General features: G+C 46.0%; 1 protein-coding gene across 1 annotated transcript in view; it reads right to left on the reverse strand.

Annotated features, from left to right (window-relative positions):
- The window catches only part of KIAA0825 (KIAA0825 ortholog), a 116,080-nt gene that overhangs the window by 66,024 nt on the left and 30,655 nt on the right, over positions 1 to 19,401 (reverse strand). The window contains exon 2 of the mRNA XM_026649172.2: positions 18,975 to 19,086. The gene's annotated coding sequence lies outside the window, so the exon portion shown is untranslated. The remainder of the gene's footprint in view (positions 1 to 18,974; positions 19,087 to 19,401) is intronic.

Below are 19,401 nucleotides of genomic sequence, written 5' to 3' on the forward strand. Positions count from 1 at the left end.
TGGTGAGAAGGAACTGGGGGGTGGGGGGGATCAGGGTAGTGCTGCCCTTAAATAGCCTCAGGAGGGGAAATGAGAAGACATAGATCGTATGCACCGTTCTGATGGGTTCCACTACACAAAGTTCTCCAGCTTCGGCACGCTGGGCGGGCACGCACACACCTGAGTGGAATACGCATCTGCAACCACTCAAGAATAACATCCTATTTATCTTAGTTACATATGCCAAAAGGTTTTCTTTTTGACACTTATCTACAATCAATTATAAAACTTTAAATTGTATGTGGAAAATTTCATAACCACATAATCAGAGTCCACTGACCAAACTCTATAATGTCAAACACAAAGGACATTTAATTCATGTTATTTCAACATCCTAAAGGACAGGAACTCTGTGTTTAGAGAAATTAACACATTAGGAAGGGGTTGAGACAATACCCACAACTGATAACATTAAATGTTTTACTGAACCTAGAATGAAATGTAAAGATAAGATGCATATGACATTCAGTAGTATTTGCCTGAAAATTACACTCAGTGCTTAAAAAAAAAAAAAGCTTCCAGTTTGACTTAAAACAACTGAATATCTCACTCTCACAATATGAAAAAAATGCTTCTAGCAATTTTATACTATGCAGGGGCTATTTAGTTAACATAAGACAACTCTGTACTATGTACATTGTTTAGCACAGTGCTGCTCAACTGATGGGGTATGTCTAAAAAAAGGAATCAAGGGTGAGAGAGGACAGCAACATCACTAGGACCCAGCAGAAGCTTGGGCATGAGAGAAGGAGCAGCCTGCTTCCTTTCCCTCTCTCTTCACTCTGCTATTGCCATTCCTCCCAAATGTGCTCATCCCTTCCTGTCCACCACCCAATCCCAGAGCACCTCCTCACACCCACAAAACTCTAAAACTCCAATTTTCCCCTCAATGTAAATGTAAAGCACTACACAAGTTCTGTATTATTATAAATGTTGAGATATTTGGGATTCAACAGTTAAATGTTTTGTAGATGGTATTGTGGATAAGACACTGAATTGGGACTCAAGAAATCTGGGTTCAATTGTCAGCTTTGCCACGGATTTCCTGCATGACCTTTGGGAAGTCAACTGATTTCTCTGTGTTAAAGTTTCCCATCTGTAAAATGGGGATGATATTATTCCTTTCTCCCATCCTTGGTCTGCCCTTATGTACTTACTCGGTAATCTCTTCAGGGTAGGGGCTGACTGTTAGCATATTTAGTGCCTAGCACAAATGGAACCTGACCTCAGATGGGGCCTCTACATGCTATTGCCATAGAAATAATAAACTACAACAACTTATTAGCTCAATTTGATACATAGTTTGACGAAAAATATACAATGCATGTAAGGATTCTGGTTGTACCCATTTGGTGTTCTACAATAAGAGATATGCCATATTTCTTATGTATTAATTTATTTAGTGTCTATATATATAGAATACTTACTATATATCAAATAGGTTACACAAATGAATTTGACTAAATGATACATAATATATGATTAGACACCTAAACATACATACAACGTGCAGTTAATATGTCTTCAATAACTAAAAATTCAGCTGTATGCATAACAGCAATAATTTGAGTTTTTAAATAGTATCTAAAAGTGGCAGAAAAGATTGCTATTTAAAAACATGGATACCAGTCATGGAAAATGACAGCCTTTAATATTAGAGCTCATTTTATGCAAAAATATTTATGCTAGAAATTTCTTACCAAAATTCAAGTCAATAAAAAAAATTCTTATGACCCGTTCCTTCAATTCCTAATCCTCAATATTATTCCCTTTGAAGTATACTTGCCAGCTCTATGAACTTAAAAGAAGGATAACGTGTTGTTGGTTAAGACTTTTCACAAGGGAAGAACTGACATTCTCCCTCAACTCCCCCACCACCACCCAAAGTGAAAATAAACAACTGGCTCTTTCAGTGTTGTCAGAAAATCCATTACTATAACTGCATTTTATCATATTTGCTGCTTAACATATAACAGGGAATCTAACATTTAGAATCCATCATATCAACATAGTCATCATGATCCAAGCTGCAAATAATAGAGTGTGTCAGTGTCAATTTTGCTTTCTCACACTTGCTTCCCTTCACTTCATCTGATTTTAATAATCCCTGTCAAACCACAAACAGTCCAAATTACCTTCTTGACACAGAAGCTTTCAAGGAGGAGACAGAATCTCAACTTTCATTTAGTAACTACAAAAGAAAGCTGTCCAGCTGGACAAACATTATTTCCACTCTTGACAATCTCTACAGTAAAGCACACGTTTTAATTTTAACTGAAGTTGCCAAGAGTTTGATATGAGCTTCTTGTTTAGTATAGATTGACTCTCAGGATTACCAGGCCAACAACTGTAGTTGTGTTAAAAGAACCCAGCATTTTCTACTAAAAGATAATTCATAAACTGCACCTAACAGATCGAAGGAACATGCAAGAGATGACAATTACACATTATGAATTACCCAGTCCCACACACTTAATTAGGAAAAAAGAAGAACATAAAAGAAGTGGTTGCAGAAGATGAGATTTCCGATCATTTCATATTTCTAAAATTCACTAACTAAATAATGCTAAAACCTGCAGACATAAACAATGTAATCAAACTTGTAAGGAACATAGAAGTTACATTTTCACGCTCTTGAACAATAGCCTAAGAAAGCTGACCATTTGACTTCTGAAAACGTGTTCCAGACAAATAAGCTTCCACAAAATCATCTGATCTAAGCTTCCACAAAATCATCTGATCTGCAAGCTTTTTCCCCTAGCTGACCTGTCTTCAAAGTAAACTTGGTAGCATAACTCACTGTTTCACATGGATCAAGTTTAAAAGTAACTGATTTATCTGATGAACCACTGGATTGTATAATCAGCATTCTATTTACAGCTTATGTGAGTCAATTAAAGCATAGTATGAAAATTTACATAAGGAGAAAAGTAAATTAAGATAGGGTTACCATACATCTGGATTTTCCCGGACATGTCCAGCTTTTTGGGCCTCAAATCCCCGTCCGGGAGGAAATCCCAAAAAGCCGGACATGTCTGGGAAAATAGGGAGGGAGGGAGGGGCTGGCGGTGGTCGGGGCCGCTGGAGCCGGCGGTGCGGGGCCGGGGGCGCGGGGCCGGGGCCCGAGCCGGGCGGGAGACGCCGGGGCCAGAGCCTCTTGGCCTGGGCTGGCAGGCCGCCGGAGGGAGCTGCTCGGCCGGACTGGGCCGCGCCGCGCCCTGCCCCGGGCCGGGCCCCGCCCCAACCCACCTGCTGCCTTCCTGTTTCAGGCTTCCCGCGAACATTTGATTCGCGGGAAGCAGGGGAGGGGGAGGAGCAGGGGGCGGAGCGTTCAGGGGAGGGGGCAGAGTTGGGGCGGGGACTTTGGGGAAGGGGGGGGGTGGGGGGGGGGGAGGGGGGCGGGGAAGGGGTGGAGTTGGGGCAGGGCCGGGGCCCCGTGGAGTGTCCTCCTTTTTTTAAATTAAATGATGGTAACCCTAATTAAGAGACTAAGAAACAATGAGTTTCTGGATACAGCAGGTCAGGAATTTCCTAACAAAATGTTAAAACACCAATTTATCGAAACCAAAACTGCTTATAGATTCATAGATTCCAGGGCCAGAGGGAACCATTCAATCTAGTCTGACCTCCTGTATAACACAGGCCATAGAACTTCCCCTTCCTGCCTGCAGGAAAAGGTTAGTTTTGTCAAATTTCCTGTTTTGAAAAATTTTTTAATTAAGTTTGAAAATTGTCAATAACTCCCTAAGTCCCATTGTTTCAAAATGAAAAAGTTCCATTTATAGTAAAAAAAAAAAAAAAAAAATAATAATAACAAAAAATTTTAATTTTTTTAATGATTTTTTTTGAGATTTTGACTTTTCATCCTGATTTGGGGAATGGGAAAAATGTTGAAATCTCCTAAATTCTCACGGGACAGCAAAATAGTTTCCTGCCAACTCTATTTCTGGACAGTTAGAGAGGCTAGGTTCCCTGACTAAAAAAAACCCCCACACATTTTGTATAAAGCAATATCAGACTTCAAAGCATTATTAGCCATTAGGAAGCAATATAAAGTAACTAAGGCTCTTTCTATTGGAAATCTCAAGCTGTAACATATTTTTGAAATACAGTATATGACATTTGTCTGTCCCATGATGCTTGACTTAGCCCCATACACAGGACAAAGTCTTGATTAACTTTAAATTATTCTACTCTAAGTAGCCATAATAATCCAAGACAATAAAAGCCTACCATGAAAGAGCCTCAAAATAACTGACAAAATAGGCAAATAGCTGTCTAATTGTGGCATTCTTATACTTAATTGCAAACAGGTTTTAGCGTTCCATACTGAGAGAATTTTTGCATTCAACTTTCTCTTTACTAATTAGAATATAGGACTGATATTAGGGCTCTCATTTCATTTTTTGGCTAGTAAATGGAACTCCGCCATCATACTATTCTTCCCTGCCTTCTTTCATTTGTTCTCCTTCCCAAGCAACCTCAGTGACAAAGGAATATGATCATGTCATATTATTGTGTTGTTCCCTCATGGTAGAGCTTTCCTAGTGACATGGTAACACCTGGTGCACATATTTTTGATCTTGAAGTTCTAAACCATATTGATTTCTATTATAATATCTCTGTATTTGATTTAACCCCCCTCTCAGCATTTTAACTTTTATCCCCAATATCACATTACATGTAAAATATACCAAACCTTATTTTTCCTGACAGATACTAAGATGGCTACCAATAATGATACTGTTAATCTTCACAGGGATAAGCAGGCCAACCAAAAGGTACTGCAGAAGTCGAAATCAGTTTGGTGGTAGTAACTGAGATAGTGAGATACGTGTGTTGAAGGAGCTTTAGAGGAAATGAAAGAATAGTTGTCATGGCAGGAGCTCTTCTTCATTCCCAAGGCTTTTCTTAATTGTACTTATCTTCTTCTTAGGAGAATTTATGGAGATAGACATCTCAAATTTCAGATGAAAGGATGGCATTTACTGAAATTTACAGGAAGTTCCTGGTCACGAGGCAATGAAGAATATTGCAGCTGGCAAACATTTTAACCTCAACATCTAAAGGAGAATGTATACTTTCTATTGAGGGATTGTTTCAGAAAAAGGTGGAAAAAGTAGTGAATAATCACTTAAGTTGCACCAACTCCTTACAAATTTTGCTAATTGTGACAGGAGACCTTGTGGTAACAAAACACAGTGAAATGCCATAGGAAAAGGTAGGGAAATCAGAATTTAAAATCCATCTCAAGCTTCCATTCTCTATATCAGCAGATGAAGGAAGTATAGTGGAGATAATTTCCCTCAACTTCAGAGTGGAATGCTTCTTGTAGTAATATGACAGCATTATCTCCTGGATTTGAGTATGAAGCAAGGGTATTAATGAGGGCCTCCACTGCATGAAGTCGAGGTGTCAAGGACCCCATTACAGGGAGGAACAGAGCCACAGGTATTAAAAGATGGAGAAGGAAATGGTACCAAAGATATGTTGTCAAAGTCTCCTATAATTTATAGCCCAGACTATGGCTTCCTACTTTCTCTCCTTTGTATGGTAAGTCCCTTTTGGGTGTCAATCAGCAATTGTGATGCTGAAAGATGTCCCTCCTCCCCACTGTAATAAAAAATTACAGTAGGGATATTATATGAAATTCTGTAATGCTGAAACAATGAGGAGTCCTTGTGGCACCTTAGAGACTAACAAATTTATTTGGGCATAAGCTTTCGTGGGCTAGAACCCACTTCATCAAATGCATGGAGTGGAAAATACAGAAGCAGGTATAAACACATGAAAAGATGTGAGTTGCCTTACCAAGTGTGAGGTCAGTCTAACGAGACAAATCAATTAACAGCAGGATACCAAGGGAGGAAAAATAACGTTTGAAGTGGTAATGAGAGTGGCCCATTTCAGACAGTTGACAAGAAGGCGTGAGTAACAGTAGGGGGAAATTAGTATTGGGGAAATTAGGTTTAGGTTTTGTAATGACCCAACCACTCCCAGTCTTTATTCAGGCTTAATCTGATGGTGTCCAGTTTGCAAATCAATTCCAGTTCTGCAGTTTCATGTTGGAGTCTGTTTTTGAAGTTTTTTTGTTGAAGAATTGCCACTTGTAGGTCTGTTATTGAGTGACCAGGGAGACTGAAGTGTTCTTCTACTGGTTTTTGAATGTTATGATTCCTGATGTCAGATTTGTGTCCATTTATTCTTTTGTGTAGAGACTGTCCGGTTTGGGCAATGTACATGGTAGAGGGGCATTGCTGGCACAAAATGGTATATATCACATTGGTAGATGTGCAGGTGAACGAGCCCCTTATGGTGTGGCTGATGTAGTTAGGTCCTATGATAGTGTCCCTTGAATAGATATGTGGACAGAGTTGGCAACGGGGTTTGTTGCAGGGTTTGGTTCCTAGGCTGGCATTTTTGTTGTGTGGTGCGTAGTTGCTGGTAAGTATTTGCTTCAGGTTGGGGGGCTGTCTGTAAACGAGGATTGGCCTCACTCTCAAGATCTGTGAGAGTGAGGGATCGTCCTTCAGGATAGGTTGTAGGTCCTTGATGATGCGCTGGAGAGGTTTTAGTTGGGGGCTGTAGGTGACAGCTGGTGGCGTTCTGTTACTTTTTTTGTTGGGACTGTCCTGGAGTAGGTGACTTCTGGGTACCCTTCTGGTTCTGTCAATCTGTTTCTTCACTTCACCAGGTGGGTACTGTAGTTTTAAGAATGCTTGATAGAGATCCTGTCGGTGTTTGTCTCTGTCTGAGGGATCGGCACTTAGCCTTTGGTTTCATGCCTAAAAGTGTGTGTGTTCATAAATATCGTACAACTGAACATCATGTCCTGTGTTATTCCTTACAGAATTACAAGCCTCAAGTGCATTGTGTAATCACACGAGAAGTGCAACAGTGTAAACAATGCATGCTATTTGTCTTATTACATCATAAAAAGAATCTTTCGCTTCTAAACAATTTTGTATTGTAAATTTAAGATTCATCTTAAAAAAGGAAGAATATATTTCATAATAGAAGGGAAGGAAAAATTGAGAGGGGAAAAGATAAAAAGGTAGTAAAAGATTTCCCTGCACATTCCCATTAATGAGTTCACAAATTTCTTTTTTCTTGAATTAATTTTATTGCATTTTTACAACTTTTATATAAAGCAAAAAATTATAAGACTCAAGAAATAGGATGATGAGGTAGCTGGGAACGTATATTATATTCAAGATTTTAAAAGCTTAATCCATTTTGTTTTTGTAATTTAACCGCTTAAAACTGAGTGCAGTGACAGCTACGCTGGATGAGTTCCGACTAAACCTATTTTTAGTTCAAGTGTTCCATTACAGTATGCTTCCCTTAAATCAGCTACTCCATTCTATCTGAAAGGTAAATCTTTTGGGGTCTGATCTCATCAGTCTGACATCCAACCAGCAGCAGGGAGCCTCTGTAAGTCAAGTCCTCCTTCATTGGCTAGAGTACCTTGAAAGGACAAGCCCTGGTGGCGATATCAGGAGCAGCTTCAGTAAGACGTCATCTACCCAAGTAAAACCTCCAGTGAAATTACCAACCAACAATACATGTTGTGAGTAGTGAGGAATGGAGTCATTCTTGGGGAAGCTTCTATTGAACTGATATTTTCTTTTTTCAGTGGCAGGACCAGTTGGGGGCAGCTGGCGTTATTCCAGCCTGCCCAATGCTGTTCTCTGGAGGCCAACACAATTCAGACTATTAAAAGCACTTACATGGTTGTTTCTATCAATACAATTGTTGTATTGTACAGTATTTGGAGTCTACGTCATTGTACACAGTAGTATGTTGGATCACCTAATTTACAACTATAAGAAAGTGAGAACAGAGTCTCTTGTCATTCCACTTATCTTACTGTGTACTGCTGGAAAGAATTACCACAAGAGCCACATCACCCCATGTCAAGATCCACTCTTTCCTGATTGGTGATGAATGTTTCTTTCAGTGAACTGCAATGCATTATCTAATTAAAATTTTAATAAAAGTGATGGGCCAGATTCTTATCTGTGCCAAGAGGCATACTTGAAACAACTGAAGGGAGTACCACATTGCTGTCCCCTGATTCCTGAAGCTGATGAGAGCTGTTTTGGTTCCCAGAGTAACGTAGAGCAGAGCTAAGCCTTCTTTAAATTTACTGGTCTATAATGGTTCTTGGGGGGATGTTGCACTAGTCTTGAAATGCCAGAGCCTGGTATACAACAGCCAGGCATCCACTGGCGAGGTGGTGGGGGGAGGAGGAGGAGGAGGAGAAAGGAGATACTCTGGCTCTATGATAGCCAGAAATTCTCCTTGTTGAGGCTGCCTTTTCCTTTGCACCACTCCAGCAGCACAAAAGTGGACACAATCTGTTCTGGTGCTTTTTTATATTTTTAATTTAAAAACAGTGTAGAACGGGGTAGTCAATTATTTTTTGTCAAGGTCCAAAATTTCTTGGTCAAGGTCCAGACTCCAGAGAAAAGAGAGTTACCTTTTCCGTAACTTGTGTTCTTTTAGATGTATTGCTCATGTCCATTCCATATTAGGTGTGTGTGCTCGCCACATGCACCGGTGCCGGAATTTTTTCCCTCAGCAGTATCCATAGGGGACCGACTCTGGCACCCTCTGCAGTGGCGCCTGCATGGTGCGGTATAAGGGGTGCCCCTGGTTCCCCAAACCTCAGTTCCTTCTTGCCGGAAAACTCCAACCGTGGGGAAGAAGGGTGGGTTGGGGAATGGACATGAGCAACACATCTCAAAGAACACCAGTTATGGAAAAGGTAACTGTCTTTTCTTTGAGTGCTTGCTCATGTCCATTCCATATTAGGTGACTCCCAAGCAGTACCCCTCTGGAGATGCGTAGGAGTTCACGGACGTGTAGATTGCAGCACAGCTCTGCCAAACCCAGCGTCATCCCTGGCCTGCTGAGTGATGGCATAATGAGCAGTAAACGTGTGGACAGAGGACCACGTTGCGGCTCTACAGATGTCCTGGATAGGGATGTACGCCAGGAAGGCTGCCAAAGACGCCTGCACTCTCATCAAGAGGGCTCTGACAATTGGCGGCAGCAGAACCCCACCAGGTCATAACAGGTCCTTATGCATAAGGTGATTCAATTGGAAATCCTCTGCAAGGACACTGGGTGACCTTCATCCTATCTGCTGTAGCGATGAAGAGTTGAGTCAATTTACAGAAAGGCTTGGTACATTCTAAATAGAAAGCCAAGGCCTTCCGGATGTCCAGGGTGTGAAGATGTTTCTCTTCACTGGTCTTGTGCGGTTTGGGACAGAACACCGGGAGGAAGATGTCCTGTTTCATATGGAAGGTGGAAACCACCTTTGGCAGGAAGACCGGGTAGGGCCGCAACTATTATTATTTTTGCAGAAGACCATGTTTGGAGGTTCTGAGGTCAAGGCTTTAATTTCAGAGACCTGTCTCACCGACGTCACTGCCACCAGGAATGCTAACTTCCATGACAGGTGGGAAAAGGAGCAGGAACCCAACGGCTCAAAGGGCGGGCCAGTGAGCCTAGAGAGGACCAAGTTAAGATTCCACTGTGGGACAGGAGGCTGTACCTGTGTGAAGAGTTTCTGAAGCACTCTCTGGAATCTGACCGTCATGTCATGGGAAAACACTGTCTGTCCTTAGATCGGCGAGTGAAAAGCGGAGATGGCCATGAGATACACTCTAATGGAAAAGTGCCAAGAGTGTGATTCCTCAAATGGAGCAGGTAGTCCAGGACAGCCTGTATGGAGGAACGCGAGGGAGAAATGCCCGGTTTGGACACTCATCCACTTGGCCAGGTAAAAGTCAGTCTAGTTGAAGGCTTCCTACTTTCCAGGTACTACCCCTCCCTGGCCACCCCACCTCACAACTTTTCGGACTAACTATCAGCCTCGGAAAGACAGAAGTTCTCCATCAACCTACACCTGGATCAAATGCTTCTGTCCCGAGTATCTCCATCGACGGCACTCAGCTGAAAGTAGTGGAGAACTTTAAATATCTGGGTAGTGTCATATCCAGTGATGGATCACTGGATAATGCGATCAATGCACAAATATCCAAAGCAAGCCAGGCACTTGGCTGTCTGCGTGTCAAAGTTTTAAATCACCATAACATCCGGATGTCAACAAAACTGCTTGTGTACAGAGCTGTTGTTCTTTCATCTCTTTTGCACGGGTGCAAAACATGGACACTATATAGGCGTCACATCAAGCAGTTCGAAGCATTTCACATGCGCTGCCTCCGTAACATCATGAAGATCCGCTGGCAAGACAAAGTGCCCAATCTCGAAGTCCTCGAGAGAGCCCAGATGACAAGCATCGAAATGATGATCATGAAGTCACAGCTACGTTGGACCGGTCATGTCAGCCACATGGGTGCCAACAGAATCCCCCGCCAGCTTCTGTATGGTGAGCTCTCCCAGGGCATCCGGCATATAGGTCGTCCACGGAAACGTTACAAGGACACCATCAAAGCCAATCTGCAGGACAGCAGTATCAAACCTAGGGATCTTGAGGACGCTGCCAGCGATAGAACACAGTGGCGTGCAACAGTCAGAAATACCTGCATCGCCTTTGAGGAAGACTGCTGCCGGCGTCTACAAGAGGCACGCGAACGACGTCACAGAGCATCAGCAGCACACAGTCCACTGATCGCGAACTTCCCATGCACCATCTGCAGCAAAATGTGCACCTCTAGAATTGGCTTGTATAGCCATCAGAGGGCACACCATAAGACCAACAACTGATGATCTGCACAGATTTGTCATCATCGGATCGATGGACTACCAAGACTTTCCAGGAGGACCTGTTGAACTCCTTCCGAAAAGGTCTGCTCCTCTGGGTTCAGCCACGCAGCATCCATGCCGAGAGATGGAGGGACCTGAAGTTGGGGTGTAGGAGTTGACCATGGTCCTGTGACAGCAGGTCCGGTCGCTTGGGCAAGGGCCATGGAAGGGCCGCTGACAGGCTCATGAGCGTGCTGAACCAGTGCTGGCGAGGCTATGTCAGGGTGAACATGACGACCTGCATCTTCTCTCCCTTGATCTTTGCCAGGGCCCTGCTGATGAGCAGAATTGGAGGGAACACATATCAGGCTCCCTGACCATGACAGGAGGAAGGCATCTGAGAGGGAGCCCTTGCTCAGACCCTGTCGAGAACAAATCTGGTGGCGTTTCTTGTTCTGTCTGGTAGCAAACAGGTCCACTTGGGGAGTTCCCCACCTTTGGAAGATCATGCAGGCTACCTCTGGATGGAGCGACCACTCGTGGTGAGAGAAGAAGTCTCTGCTGAGCTGGTATGCCTGTGTATTCCTGATGCCAGGAAGGTGACAATCTCGTGGATCTCGTGGCTGATGCAGAAGTCCCATAGATGGAGCACCTCCTGACAGAGAGCCAATTAGAGTGCCCCGCCTTGCTTGTTGATGTAGAACATCAAGGCTGTGTTGTCCATCAGGACTTGTACTACCTTGCCCAATAGGTGGGGCAAGAAGACTCCGCACGCCAGCCAGATTACTCGGAGCTCCTTGACATTTATGTGCAATCACGCTTTGTCCGGGGACCACATCCCCTGAGTCTGGACGATGCAGATATGCACCCCCCAGCCAAAGTCTGAGGCGTCCAACACCGATTTGATGGAGGGGGAGGGTTGTCGAATGGAACCCCTTCCAGGACTGTTCTGCGGTCGGTCCACCACTGCAGCAGGGCAAGTATTGATCTTTGGTAACAATCTTTTCCAAGGGGTCTCGGAACTGCGAATAGACCGTCGCCAGCCATTGTTGCAGGGGCCGCATCCAGAGCCTGGCACGGCAGACCACATAAGTGCACACTGCCATGTGGCCTAGCAGGCGCAGGCAGACCCTGGCGGTAGTCAGAGGGAATGTGGAGACTTCCGCTATGAGGTTCGTCAACGTGTGGAACGTTTCCAGCAGCAGGAAAGCCCTGGCACAGGTCGAGTCGAGGACTGCTCCGATTAACTCTATCCTCTGCACTGGCACTAACACTAACATTGACTTTTTGTCATTTACCAGTAGGCCCAGAGTGCGGCACGTAGCTTGAAACACCGCGACATCTCTTTGAAATTGAGACCTGGAGCTGCCCTTGACGAGCCAGTCGTTGAGTTACGGGTAGATCTGGATACCCCGGCACTGAGGTAAGCCGCTACCACCGACATGCCCTGGGTAAACACTCTTGGTGCTGTCACCACGTCGAATGGTAGGACCGTAAACTGGTAGGGGTGGGGCCCCACCATAAACCGGAGGAAGCGTATGTGTCCTTGAAAGATCGCTATGTGGAAGTATGCATCCTTCAAGTCAAGGGCGGCATACCAGGCTCCCGGATCCAGGCAGAGGGGGAAGGAGGGGTAGAAAGGAACTGGAGGGTATAACCCTGTTCCACTGTGCTGAGGACCCATCGGTCCGAGGTTATAGCGGACCAGGCATGGAGGAAGAGGGAAAGGAGAACACTGAGAAAGACGGATCCGGGGAATAGTCTGGTAGGTCGCCCTCGGGCACACTCTCAAAACGACTGTTTAGCCCCCTGCTTATTCTGGGTCGAGCCCGACTGGGCAGAGGGTGGAGGCGGGTGGCTCAGATGGCGCTTGTAGCCCTTGGCTCATTTATGGGGCTGGTCCTGTCGAGGCTGGGTCCCCTGGCCCTGCGGCTGCTGTGGTTTGAACCGCTTGTGAGCCGGGGCTGGGACACAGAGACCGAGGGTCTTCAGGGTGGTGCAGGAGTCCTTAAGGCCATGCAATTTATCTGTTTGCTCCGCAAATAGGGCCTGGCCATCGAAAGGCAGGTCCTGCATAGACTGCTGGGCCTTGGTGGACAACCCAGAGAGGAGCATCCAAGAGACTCGCCGCATGGAGATAGTGGAAGCCATGGTGCAGGCATCAGCATCCGCAGCGTTTGACGCCACCTGGAGGACTGCCCTGGCTGCAGTTGTGCCCTCATCAAAGATAGCTCAGAACTCCTTTTGGAAGCCTTGGGGAGTGACCCTTCGAACTTGGCCATGGCTTGCCACATACTGAAGTCATATTGGCCAAGGAGGGCTTGGTGGTTGGCTACTCTCAGCTGCAGGCTGGAAGATGAATAAACCTTACGTCCGAAAATATCCAGCCTCCTGGAGTCTTTATTATTTGGGGTGGCCCCAGGTTGTCCCTGTCTCTTCTTGTGTTTAACTGCTTTGACCACAAGGGAATTGGGGGCTGGGTGGGAGTATAAGTACTCATTGGTTGGCACGAAGTACTTGTGTTCAGCCCTTTTAGAGATAGGGGTCATTGAAGAGGGGCTCTGCCACAGGGCATTAGTGATCTTGGAAACACCTTCATGAAGGGGTAGAGCCACCCCGGCAGGAGCTGAGGAGTATAGGACGTCAAACCAAGAGTCCGAGGGCTCCTCTAATTCCTCTGCCTGAAGTTAGAAGCGACTCTCTTCAAAAGTTTCTGGTGTGCTTTGGCGTCATCCTGAGGATCTGGGTGAGGGGGCCCCGTTATAGACTGGTCTGGTGATGACAAGGACAATGCCGCCTGCCACGGGAACCTCCACGTCCATTGGTAGTCCAGCAGCTTGCTCCCCTGGGTCCTCATGGACCTGTGGGGTCTTACCCCCCGAAGTCTCAAGCCTGAGAGGGATGGGATACCGAGGCCACTGGCCTCTCTGAGGCTCCTGACACCGATTGGGCAGCTTGGGAAGGTTGGGTGAACCCCCCCAAGGATTCCCCAGGTACCATGGTGCCAGCCATTGAGCTTGGGGCCATGGGACAGGTTTTGGTGCTGATAATGTAGTTGGCACCACCAGTACTGGGGCTTGTCCCGCAATCAGGTAACCTTGCTCCAAGCCGGAGCTATGAGCAGAGCGGTCAGTACCGGGCAACCAGGATCGGGCTGAACGGTGGCTCTTGTCTGACCAGTGCCAGTCGCTGTGTCCTGAAGCTGACCTGTCCGAGCGAGACGGTCTTGGTTGGGCTCTTGGGGACTGATGGTGTTCGGCAGATCTGCATCGACTACCCGGCAATCCACGCCTCACGCTACTCGACCAGTACCGGGATGTCGAATGAGACCAGGAGCTACTACAGGCCGGTTGCCAGGAGGATCGTCCTGAGTAGAGCGACCTCCTTCTTGGAGACAAGGGATGACGGCCCGGTGATGGGTGGTCTCTGGTGTCGGATCAGTCCCAGGCTCTTGGAGATGGTTGGGGCTGGCCCCGGAGTTCTTGCCAGGTGGCGCATGCCTCAGAGGGTCTGTGCCAATCTACTTCCGAACTATGCCTCGAGTCCCTCGATCGGTGCCCCTGGTCTGGGGATTGAAGAGGGGTCTGCTGAGCCTGCCTCTCCAGTCCTGAGGCGTGGCGGCTGCAGGTTGGCGAATGCTGGCGGGACGTCCCTCTTGCTGGGGAACAGTACCGCTGAGGCGTGAACACATGCATAGGTCCCAACACTGGTTTTCCCCGAGACCGGGGTAGCGCGGGAGCCGGTGAGGGCAGCACAGGGAGTGTCAGGATCTCCTGAGCTGCTTGAAGGGCATTGGGCGTCGACGGCACGTGAAGCTGGCTGGGGCCTACACCACTATCTGGAGTCGCAGGCAAAGCATGAGATGGGCTGCACTGCTCAACTTGAGGTAGGGCCCAACTTCCCTAGGGCGATATTGAGCTGCCCGACATGGGTCTTGGCTCTCCCCGTTCTCTTTCCTTTCCCTTGCGGGAGGTAGGAGATCTTCCCCTCACAGTCTTTTTCGGCTTCTTGACCGGAGCCACTGGGGAGACCGGTGCCAGCTCATGGACGGCACCGGGGGAGCACTGTGCACGGAGTGAGTGCCGACTCCATTAGGAGCGCTCTTATATGGATATCACGCTCCGTCTTCATCCTAGGTTTAAAGGACTTGCAGATATGGCACTTATGTGCCCTTCGCCGAAGTATCTTAGGCAGCTGGCATGTGGATCGCTGATGGGCATAGGCCATTTGCAGCAATTGCAGGGCTTAAAGCCTCAGTGCCCCGGCACAAGTAGATGGCTCCATGGCCCAGGCCGGCCCCGCCATCTCCAGGGAAAGCAGAGAAGAATTTGAATTAAGGTCCTGACAGCACTGCCCTCTGATTAGGCTGTAGAATGAGCACACAACACCCCATCGCTCCCTGACTGGAAGGGCATGGTGTAGTGGAGACACATTATGCTGCCCGGATGTGGGGGGTGGAGACGTCCTCCCCCAAAACATCACCGCTTTCTCCCCACACAAACCCTGTGCCGCTGCTTCTGGGGCTGTGGCTCCACAAGCAGCTGCCCAGGGACACACTGCGCCCCACAGCACAGTTGAATCGCCTGCCCCATGCTGGGAGGCCCTGCACTGGGAAGTGGGCATGGTTTCACATGGCTCCAGTCCCAGCTTGGCTTCAGCCCGAGCAGTCCGTTAAAAAGCGTCTGGAAGATTTGACCCACGGTCTGCTTATTGACTACCCCTGATAGAATCATAGAAGATTAGGGTTGGAAGAGACCTCTAGTCCAGGAGGTCATCTAGTCCAATCCCCTGCTCAAAGCAGGACCAACACCAACTAAATCATCCCAGCCAGGGCTTTGTCAAGCCTGACCTTAAAAGCCTCTAAGGATGGAGATTCCACCACCTCCCTAGGTAACCCATTCCAGTGCTTCACCACCCTCCTAATGAAATAGTGTTTCCTAATATCCAACCTAAACCTCCCCCACAGAAACTTGAGACCATTGCTTCTTGTTCTGTCATCTGCCACCACTGAGAACAGCCGAGCTCCATCCTCTTTGGAACCCCCGTTCAGGTAGTTGAAGGCTGCTATCAAATCCCCCCTCACTCTTCTCTTCTGCAGACTAAATAACCCCAGTTCCCTCAGCCTCTCCTCGTAAGTCATGTGCCCCATTTTCGTTGCCCTCTGCTGGACTCTCTCCAATTTGTCCACATCCCTTCTGTAGTGGGGGGACCAAAACTGGACGCAATACTCCAGGTGTGGCCTCACCAGTGCCGAACAGAGGGGAATAATCACTTCCCTCGATCTGCTGGCAATGCTCCTAATACAGCCCAATATGATGTTGGCCTTCTTGGCAACAAAGGCACACTGCTGACTCATATCCAGCTTCTCATCCACTGTAATCCCCAGGTCCTTTTCTGCAGAACTGCTGCTTAGCCAGTCGGTCCCCAGCCTGTAGCGGTGCATGGGATTCTTCCTTCCTAAGTGCAGCACTCTGCTCTTGTCCTTGTTGAACTTCATAAGATTTCTTTTGGCCCAATCCTCCAATTTATCAAGGTGACTCTGGACTCTATCCCTACCCTCCAGCGTATCTACCTCTCCCCCCAGCTTAGTGTCATCTGCGAACTTGCTGAGGGTGCAATTCATCCCATCATCCAGATCGTTAATAAAGATGTTGAACAAAACCGGCCCCAGGACCAACCCGTGGGGCACTCCACTTGATACCGGTTGCCAACTAGACTTCAAGCTGTTGATCACTATCCGTTGAGCCCGACAATCTAGCCAGCTTTCTATCCACCTTATAGTCCATTCATCAAATCCATACTTCTTTAACTTGCTGGCAATACTGTGGGAGACCGTATCAAAAGCTTTGCTAAAGTCAAGATATATCAGATCCACCACTTTCCCCATATCCACAGAGCCAGTTATCTCATCACAGAAGGCAATCAGGTTGGTCAGGCATGACTTGCCCTTGGTGAATACATGTTGACTGTTCCTGATCATCTTCCTCTCCTCCAAGTGCTTCAAAATAGATTCCTCGAGGACCTGCTCCATGATTTTGCCGGGGACTGAAGTGAGGCTGACTGGTCTGTAGTTCCCCGGGTTCTCTTTCTTCCCTTTTTAAAATATGGGCACTATATTTGCCTTTTTCCAATTATCCAGGACCTCCCCCGATTGCCACAAATTTTCAAAGATAATGGCCAACGGTTCTGCAATCACATCAGCCAACTCCCTCTGCACCCTTGGATGCATTAGATCTGGACCCATGGACTTGTGCATGTCCAGCTTTTCTAAATGGTCCTTAACCTGTTCTTTCACTACTGAGGGCTGCTCACCTCCTACCCATGCTGTGTTGCCCAGTGCAGCAGTCTGGGAGCTGACCTTGTCTGTGAAGACCGAGGGGAAAAAAAAGCATTGAGTACTTCAGCTTTTTCCACATCATCTGTCACTAGGTTGCCTCCCCCATTCAGTAAGGATCCCACACTTTTCTTGACCTTCTTCTTGTTGCTAACATACCTGTATAAACCCTTCTTGTTACCCTTCACATCCCTTGCTAGTTGCAACTCCAATTGTGCCTTGGCCTTCCTGATTACATCTCAGCATGCTCAAGCAATATTTTTATACTCCTCCCTAGCCATCTGTCCAAATTTCCACTTCTTGTAAGCTTCCTTTTTGAGATTAAGCTCACCGAAGATTTCACTGTTAAGCCAAGCTGGTCACCTGCCATATTTGCTATTCTTTCTGCACATCGGGATGGTTTGTTCCTGCGCCCTCAATAAGTCTTCTTCAAAATACAGCCAGCTCTCCTGGACTCCTTTCCCCCTCATATTAGCCTCCCAGGGGATCCTGCCCATCAGTTCCCTAAGGAAGTCAAAGTCTGCTTTTCTGAAGTCCAGGGTCCATATTTTGCTACTCTTTTTTCTTCCTTTTATGAGCATCCTGAACTCAACCATCTCATGGTCACTGCTGCCTAGGCTGCCACCCACTTCTCTTTTCCCTACCAATTCTTCCCTGTTTGTAAGCAGCAGGTCAAGAGGAGCACGACCCCTAGTCGGTTCCTCCAGCACTTGCACGGGAAGTTGTCCCCAACACTCTCCAAAAACTTCCTGGATTGTCTGTGCATTGCTGTATTGCTCTCCCAGCAGATGTCAGGGTGATTGAAGTCTCCCATTAGAACCAGGGCCTGTGATCTGGAAACTTCAGTTAGTTGTCCCAAGAAAGCCTCGTCTACCTCATCCTTTTGATCCGGTGGTCTATAGAACACACCCACCACAACATCACCCTTGTTGCTCTCGCCTCTAAACTTAACTCAAAGACTCTCAACAGGCTTTTCTCCAGTTTCATACTGGAGCTCTGAGCAATCATACCACTCTCTTACATACAATGCAACTCCTTCACCTTTCCTCCCGTAGCTGTCCTTCCTGAACAGTTTACATCCATCCATGACAGTTCTTCAGTCTTGTGAACTGCCCCACCAAGCTTCTGTTATTCCAATCACATCATAGTTCCTTGATTGTGCCAGGACTTCCAAATCTTCCTGCTTTTTTCTCAGGCTTCTTGCATTCATGTACATGCACCTAAGATAACTAGCCGATTGCCCTACTGGTGTAGAATAACCTTTAACGTACCCTTAGGTTAAGTAACTAAGCATTTAACAACTCATATAAACAATCTGCAAACTAACATCAAAATAATTGCTGTGTCCTATGACCATGTCCCATGATATATATAATATAATATACTGTCATATATAAACAACTACATTGCTCTGACCTGTTCACATATTACAACACAATCATCTAAAGTATATTCAGAGTCCAAATCTACCTATTTCTCTATGATTATGCCAAGTACATCTGGTCCACAGAGCAGTTATGAATTTATGTAGTGGCTCACCCTCAGCAAGCTCACTTTTAACTTTTCTTTTAACTTAAAAAAAAATAAAAAAGCTGAAATTCAAAGTCAGCAGGTGTTACATGGTTCTCCAAACAAGTGTTTAAATAATAAAATCTCACACATAGGTCAGATGTTTCTAATCAAGACTATGTCAAAGAATTTTTAAAATGTAAACCTATCTTTCATCCTTTGCTTCTGGTCAGTGGGAGGAGAATTGTGTTTTGAATGTCATAGCTCTCATACATGTGCAATTATCACACTAGAATTTCATAAACATATATAATTTATAATAGGGAAATCTTGGAAAATATCCTGTCAGGCACATATGTATTAAGTACAGTACCTTCACTAAACAGATTTTCTTTGTAACACCACCTTGTGATCTTCAGTTTGAACAGACTTCTTAAGGGACCATATTGAGTTCACATAGCAGTAGCAGAAGTTTTTCAATAGCCCTATATAAAAACAAACAAACAAGTAATAAGATTACCGACTGGTAGCATTTTAGGAATAAAAAAATTCACAAGTAAGTCTTAAAGATGTTTAAATGTTACATAAAAACATCTTCCAATAAAAAGAGAAAATTCTTAATTCCCATTGATAAATTGTTAACTTATGCTATTGGACAGATTTTTTTTTTATTTAAGTGCTACACCTCTACCTTAATATAACGCTGTCCTCGGGAGCCAAAAAATCTTACCGCGTTATAGATGAAACCGCGTTATATCGAACTTGCTTTGATCCGCCGGAGTGCGCAGCCCCACCCCCCC

Source organism: Terrapene carolina, unplaced genomic scaffold (assembly GCF_002925995.2).
Source record: "Terrapene carolina triunguis isolate 2854851 unplaced genomic scaffold, T_m_triunguis-2.0 Scaffold69, whole genome shotgun sequence".
Taxonomy (NCBI): Eukaryota; Metazoa; Chordata; order Testudines; family Emydidae; genus Terrapene; species Terrapene triunguis.